The sequence below is a fragment of the Vidua macroura genome, chromosome 6 (assembly GCF_024509145.1).
Source record: "Vidua macroura isolate BioBank_ID:100142 chromosome 6, ASM2450914v1, whole genome shotgun sequence".
In the NCBI taxonomy this organism is placed as follows: Eukaryota; Metazoa; Chordata; class Aves; order Passeriformes; family Viduidae; genus Vidua; species Vidua macroura.
The window spans coordinates 56790808-56798267 of record NC_071576.1 but is presented as its reverse complement, the minus strand read 5'-3'; the positions used below and the strand labels follow the sequence as shown (position 1 = coordinate 56798267).

At 49.5% G+C, this 7460-nt stretch overlaps 2 long non-coding RNA genes across 5 annotated transcripts; one reads left to right on the top strand and one right to left on the bottom strand.

The window, feature by feature from the left end:
- The first annotated feature begins 2174 nt into the window (after nucleotides 1-2174).
- On the top strand, nucleotides 2175-7037 carry LOC128809099 (uncharacterized). Of its 2 annotated transcripts, none has more exons than XR_008437606.1 (3): nucleotides 2175-2214; nucleotides 3452-3517; nucleotides 6823-7037. It is a non-coding gene; the product is annotated as an uncharacterized LOC128809099 (long non-coding RNA). The 2 variants fall into 2 exon arrangements; XR_008437605.1 differs by lacking the exon at nucleotides 2175-2214 and adding an exon at nucleotides 2825-3367.
- LOC128809100 (uncharacterized) lies at nucleotides 2761-7327 on the bottom strand. Of its 3 annotated transcripts, none has more exons than XR_008437607.1 (5): nucleotides 7239-7327; nucleotides 7027-7130; nucleotides 6509-6684; nucleotides 3424-3537; nucleotides 2761-2834 (listed from the first exon to the last, which is right to left on the bottom strand). It is a non-coding gene; the product is annotated as an uncharacterized LOC128809100 (long non-coding RNA). The 3 variants fall into 3 exon arrangements; XR_008437609.1 differs by lacking the exon at nucleotides 6509-6684 and adding an exon at nucleotides 6375-6473; XR_008437608.1 differs by lacking the exon at nucleotides 6509-6684.
- Between the last annotated feature and the right edge of the window lie 133 nt (nucleotides 7328-7460).

Sequence of the window (7460 nt, the reverse complement as noted above, 5' to 3'; positions counted from 1 at the left end):
CAGGCAGGGGGTGACATCCAGAGGATGCCACCAGCCCGTCCCTGCTGCCCAGGCTGGGGATGAGCAGGCTGGTGCCTGTCCCTGTGCTTGCTCTGCGGGATGAGGAAGGCAACCCTGCCGAGGAGGAAGATGAGGAGGTGTGGGAGGATGGAGACAGCGGCCGCCAAAGGCTGGGGAAGGCACAAGTCCAGGTAGGAGATGCTGCCTTCCAAGGAGAGGGACTTGTCTGTCCCGTTGGAATTTGGGGTGAGAGGCCAATGGAACAAAGGGTTTGATTCTATTTTCTTACTCTGGCCAGGCTACCTGAGGTAGCAGAGAGCTGGAGTCATTTCCTAGCAGGGAACTTGACTTGGAAGCTGCATTCCAAACTCTTGTCCACATTTATTTTATCTCCCACATGAAAATGCCTGATGAAGGTGGGGTGCTTCTACCAAAAGAACATCCAAATTCATCGGTGGTAGTGGGCTTAAAATTAAAGTGTGAGTGAAGGTGCCTTAAGGACACTTCAAATCCCTCAGCATATGAATGGAATTTAAATGAAATATCCAAATCCTGACAAGCTTGTATGAACTCCAAAGCCTCTGCAAGTGTTTTACAGCCAGGGAGGGAGACAAGAGTCTGGAGTCTCTCCCCAAAAACTGGCTGCTGGTTTGTTTGACCAGGCATAGGAATGATTGTGCATTGCCTGGGGCTATCTTTATGGACAAAGGTTTATTTATGTGCCCTGGTTTATTCAGGGTAACTTTAGAATGATGGAAACTGATTTCATTGAAATGCCAGAGGTGCCCAATGCTTTCCCCAGCCAGAGCTCGGAGCCAGCCCTGTGGGAAGGGGTTTAATGCCCATTTTCCCAATCCCTCGAGGCAGCAGCACTGGAGCACTCGAGCTAAGCATGCCCAAGGTGCCCAGTGCTGGCAGGAGGCAAATCCAGGGACTGGACAGTGGGAGTTTGCCCTGCTCCTGGAATCCCAGACCTGGAGCTGTGCTTCAGAGAGCCCAGGAGAAGCTGCCTCACTCAAACCTCGTTTAAAGCTCAGCATCCTCCCTGCTCCGTTGTAATTACTGTTGCTCCCTTTGCTGCTCTTCCTTATGATTATAGTTATTATTATTATTGTTATCGATATCATTGTTACTATTATTACTATTACTGTTATTGTAAATTCTCACTCCATGTCTTCCATAGCCCTTTGCTTCCCAGAGGTGGTGCTTTAGGGAAACCCCTCCAGCCTGGGAAGGAGCTTTTGGCTCTGGACACATTCCCAGTCCCCAGGAGCAGCAGGACCTGTGCTGTTCCAGCAGGTGAGGCAGAGGTGCCTTTCCTTCCTTCCTTCCTTCCTCCCTTCCCTGCTGCACTTTGGCTTTTTGAGGGGTCTCAGGGGGTCTGAGGGAGAAGTCCTTTGTCACTCCAGGGCAGAATTAGCCCTGGTCCCACTAAAAGCAGGAGGAATCATTTTGTCCCTGGTTTTGGATACACATTTTTTGTTTTCTCTCTGTTGCTGACACCGTGTGGTGAAGCAGCAGCTCCCAACCTTGTCAGTGCTGCTCCCTGGAATGGTTTTTATTTGTAACACCATGAATTCCCTGCTAGAATCCCAGTCACAACCCCCCAGATCAATGTGCACTTTAAGGTCTTACACCCTGACCAGGACAATTCCCTGTTTCTAGGAATGGAAAATGGTGGAAAACTCAGACTGGAGTGGAGCCAGGATCCAGAAGGAGGGAGGGAGGCAGTGTGCTCAGCCCAGGCTGGGGTTGGCACAGGGGCTGTTCCCTGTCGGATGATGCCCATGTGGAACAGATCCTTCTCTTCCTTTGTCCAAAGTCCAATGGCAAAGGATTCGGGAGCTCACAAGTGGGGCCTGGAGTGAAAATAGTTCTGTTAAAATTAGGCAAAGAATGCAATAAGAAAAAATTGGCATCCTTTTTATGTATGAAAATAATAAGGAATAAAATGTTGAAAAGAGGCACTTTAATTTGGTGTCACCTCTCATTTTTTATGGCTAGAACCCCATAGTGGGCAATCAGAACAGAAATAGGAAAGCCAGGAGCCTTTGACTTCCAGAGTGGACCTAATTTCCATTTTCTCCTCTCTTTTAGGACAGGAAAAACCACTTAACTCATCCCATCTCTGCCCAAAGCTTTGGTGTTTGAGCAGCCAAACCCAACGGGCTCTGGCCTGCACTGGAGGGCCCCTGGTCCTGCCCGTGGTGTGGGGTGAGTCCCCACTTGTCCCCAGAGGGATCTGCCCTGGTTTCAGGCTGTCCTTGCCCTGGTCCCTGCAGTCTCCAAGGCCTGAGACACAGAGAGAGCCCTGTCCAAAGGGACCTTTGGCTCCTGGTCAGGAATGTGGGGCAGCCCCAGAGCAGTGGGAGCTGAGAACTGGGGCAGTGGCTGAGGCTGATGCAGGCAGGGCAGTGTTTACCTTGGGGGGTTGGCCCCACACGCTGAGTTTCAGCAGGATCAGGGGCACAGATGCTGCACTTTGTGCACCCAGGGAGTTTCTGTCCCCCCTGGAGATTTCCTGCCGGGATGTGGCAGCACAGGGAGCAGAATGAAACCTGCAGCTCCCGTGGCCATTGCTGGCCTTTGTCCCTCTGCTGTGCCATCAGGCTGTGGGAATTTGCTGCTGTCACTGCCACTGCCACCCCAGCTGGGGGCTGTGTCCTCCTGGCAGCCCTTCCCAGCCCCAACACGAGCTCCAGTGGTGCCCCTGTGCCGTGTTGGGAGCGTTTGCTGGGAATGTGCCTCATCCCTGGGAGTATCCTTTTGTTCCAGAGCAGACAGACTCCAGAGCCTTTGGGCTTGTCAGCTTCAGAGTTTGATTGCAAAGGTGCCTGAAAGGAAGAATGACAATGAGGTTTGTCCAAGTGGTGCTTTCAGACCCCACCTGTCAGGATTTGCTTTTGTTGGAGGTTGTTGTGCATTTGCACTGCAGGGAATGAATGTCCCCTTCCCAATTCAGCCCAGCAGATCCAAAGGCTCTTACAGGAATATTTATCCTTTACTGCCCTCTGTGATAACTTAATCTCCACCCTGCCATGAGCCATTCCTTGAGTTCTCCTGGAGAAAACCTCAGAGCAGAGGAGTTTGCAAAGGAGCCCAGAGCTGTGTTTGGAGCAGAGAGAGCTGAGAGCTGCATCTGCCTGTGCTGCCCCAGCCTGGCAACATCCACATGGAGCAGCCTGGGCAGATGGGATTGGATGGAGCAAAATCCCTTCATGGAAGAGGTTTTCTCCTGTGCAGATCAGGCATGGGGCAGGCAGTGAACTTTGGAAATCAGCTGATTTCCCCAGAAAGGATCACCCCCATCAGCAGGAATGACAGGACCTGTGCCCACTGCTCAGGATTCACCCAGCCAAAATCAAGGGTAAAGGTTGGTTTGGGTCTGGGAACTTGAAATAACTTTGAAAGAGAAGAAATCACCTTTTTCTTCTTCCTTTCTTCCTTTCAGATGCTGGAATTGCCTCTGGATGTGTGCTGAGCTCTCACTGCAGGGGACTGCCAGGCCTTAATGGTTGTGAGTTCATGTTCTTGTCACTGGGGAATTAATAATTATTAATTATTCGTTGCACAAATGTTTTCTGAAACCTTCCCCCTTTGCTGGCAGATCTTTTCTTTCTGCCCTTGAATTTACAGCTGTTCCCTGCTATCATTTGCCCTGCCTGAATTCCTTGCAGCTCCTAACTGGGAAAACCTGGGATAACTCAGAGGGGACAGAGGTGACATTTGTAGCTGAAAACCTGGGGCAGTTGAGAGGGGACACAAGAACTGTTTGTGTAGGAAAACATGAGGGGATATCAAGGGGAGCAAGGTGACACACTTGAGGGAAAAGCTGAGGTGATGTTTAGGGGAGAGAATACAGATTTGTGGAGTAGAAAAGAGGTAATCAATATTGTACAGGAAGGAAAATGTTGGGGGTAAAACTCAATGTAATCTGTAGCAGACAGAATGAATATATTGGAGTAAAATTGAGGTACTCAGTAGTAGACAAGGAAAATTTTGGAGGCAAAACTGGACAAAATCTCAAGAGTAGAGAATTATCACTTTGAGAGAAAAATGAGGTGATGAGCACTGAGCATGTAGGAAAAATCTGAGGCTAAATCTGAGCTAATCTCTAGAGGAGAGCATGAAGATACTGAGAGAACATGAAGGAATCAGTTGTGGGCAGATGGGGAAATTTTTGGGTAAAAATTATATGGAATAATCTGTAGAGTGAACATTTTGAAGTAAAAATTAGGTACACATGGAAAATTTTGGGGGTAAATCTTGACAAAAGCTCAATAGTAGAAAGTAAATAATAGTTTACTTAAACTAAAGGGAAAATGAAGGAATCAGTAGTGGACAGGTAGGGGAATTTTGGGGGGCAAAACCTGAAATAATCTAAAGGTTGAGAAATAATATTTTTGGGTAAAAGCAAGGCAATAAATTGTGGACAATTAAGGAAGATTTTGGGGGTAAAACTTGAGGTAATCTCAAGGGAGAGTGTGAACACTGACAAACTGAGGCAATCACTGGGGGTAGGCAAGGACATTTGGGGGGTGAAACTTGTGAAGATCTGTAGGGCAGAGAATGAATACATTGAGGTAGAAATGAGGTGATCAGTAGTCAACATTAGGCAGAATTTGGGGGGCAAACCCTGAGGTAATTATGTAGGAACAAGAAGTGGTTTTGGGAAAAAATCTGACATAATTTGTAGGGGACAGAATTAACATTTTGGGGATAAGAGAAATAACCTGTGTGGTTTTGCTTTTAAAATCTAGTTGGCAAAGAGGGGACAAAATGGACATTTTGGTAATAAAATCTGAGTTAATCTGTAGAGGAAACCATGGATATTTTGAGGTGAAAAGGAGGCAATCGGTACTGGGCAGGTAGGGAAAATTGGGGGGTAAAATGTGAGATTATCTCTAGGAGAGAGCAGGAACATCCTGAGGTAAACTGAGGGAATTGCTGTGGACAGATGGGTAAATCTAGAGATAAAACTTAAGGGAATCTCCATGGTAGAAAATGAATATTTTGAGGTAAAAATTAGGTACTCAGTGGTGGAGAGGTAGGGAAGATTTCAGGGGTAAAATCTGAGATGATCTGTTGTAGCACAGAGTGTAGAGAGCTTGGCAGAAGAATGGTTAAACAGCAAGGGACATGAAACTGTAAAATTGGTCAAAGTATGAGGGGCTACGTGACTGCTGCAACGGTCAGCATGACCCTGGGTGTAGAAATCAGGATATGTAGAAATCAGAGTCTGCAAGAATCAGGATGCTGAAACTGCTTGGTATGTAGAAATAGATAGAGAAGAACCAAAAAGTATCAACCACAAGAACAGCAAGAGCAACCGAACAAGACAGTTGTGCAAATCACACAGCAACCAATCATGAGCTTGGCTTTTGCAATATGCATGAGCTAATTAACGAGTATATATAAACTTTGTAATTTGTTGCAATAAACTGAGACTTGATGATCATGATATCATGAGTCTTGTCTCTAGCGGCACTTCTCCAACAACAGAGGATGCACTTCATGGGGTAAACTGAGGTAATATTGAAGTGGAAATGGAGTAATACAGGTAGGGAGAATTTTTGTGGTAATCTCCAGAGTAGAGAAAGAATGCTTTCTTGTAAAAAAAAACTTTGGCTGCTGAAATTTCCCAGCCCAGGGCTTTGGCTGGCAGGGCAGCACAAAGATTGTTCCCTGTGTGGTGCCCACATTTGGGGTTCAGAATCTGCTTTGCTGTTTAGAGGAATTGTACTGATAGCCCCACATTCCCTGCTGAATTCCTACTGGAATAACCTCACATTGCCTCATGGAGTGTGGATATTCCCATGCAGAGCTGCCTATCTAATACCAGCTGTGTCAGGAACCAGCAGAGGTTCCAAGGAAGCTCTGGACAAGGACAGGTTTCTGTTTCATAGAATTGGCTATTTATAACCCTCACCCCCCAGCCAAATGTTTCCTCTCAAAGTTTTCCATCTGCCTACTACCAATAACCTAATTTTTACTTGAAAATGTTCATTCTACCCATGTCCCTGGGGGCAGCTGACAGAGTTCCCTGGAACTCAGTGGGTTCCACCCCACTGAGCTCGGGCTCCAGGTGATGTTTGAAAGCAGCAGAAGGCGGTGGCCGGACGCGCTCCCGGCCGTGCTGAGGCAGCCCCTGTGCCCAGGGGAGGACATCTCTCCCTGCAGAAGCCGAGCTCATTCCAGAACCTCGGGAGTGGCCTCTGGGAGTTCTTTTCCCTGAGGAAAGGGATGCACATCCCTGCCTCCAGGGCACCTGCACTGTGACCCCCCTGTGAAAGCTTCCCCTCAGTTCTGCAGTTCCAGCTGGCTCCCTGAAAAACTCCAAACTTCATCCAAACAACACTTCATCCAACTCTAACCTTTTATTTTACAGCATCTCCGAGGGCATTGCTTGGGATTGAATTTCTGTGAGGGAAATTCCCTTGGCTTTAACGCTGCTGCTGGAGGCTGTCCCCAGGCTGGAAGGGAAGGGATTGGGGTGGCTGGGACATACCTGGTGGGTGTGTGGGAACTCCAGGAGCTGGGCACCAGGAATTGCTGTCTGAGCTCCTCTGCAAACCCAACGTGCCGACATTCCCAGGCAATGCCAGCTGTTCTTGGGCTATTTTTGGGATGTCAGTGGGCTCTGTCCGGGCTGCAGCATCTCCAGGTGCCTGTTCAGAGCAGCCCCTGGCCGAGGAGCCGTGGGCAGCCCTTTATCCGTGCCCATCCCGGCGCTGCCCGGGCATCCCAGTGCCCATCCCCGGGATGTGCTTGGCACGCTGCCTGCCACGGGCAGGACACTGAGGCACAGCTCCTCCCCTGCAGGCACCAAGGACAGGAGGGGCTGCTTCCCTTCCTGGGGCTCGGCCTCCTCCCGCCCCGCGCTCCCGGCCAGCTGGGACACACGGAGGGAACACCGAGGAACATTCCTGGCAGGGAGCAGGAGTCCCCGAGGGCTCCGTGCAGCTCTGGGCCTGAGAACAGCCCCGGCCTCAGCCCCCACCGTGACTTTGGGCTGTGAGCACTCACCTGCAGGAAACGCCCCTCTGCAGGCGGGACCAGCCCGACACTCTCCAGAAGAACTTTGGCCACGGACCAAGGGAACCCTCAGGACTTGTCTTGCTCGTTTCTCCCTGGAAAGGGACATGGCACAAGCACCTTTGCAGCCATCAGGGAAATGCTGGAAAGGGCAGGAAATCAGGGTTATTGGAAGAGTTTTGTGCTGTCACACAACTGTTCACCTGTGTTGTTCCACAGTCAGATGCTGGCCATGGAGCTCTGCCCTGTGGACACTCCAGGGGCTGGTGTGGAAAGCAGCATCAGCATAAAAGAAGGAGGTACACTGGCATAGGAATTCTCTTGCTGGGACTTGGCATTCCCATCCCAGGCAGGACATTGCCATGACCTGACACTGGCTTGGTTGGAGCAGGGTGCTGAAAATGCCCAGGCTGTGGGTTCAGTCC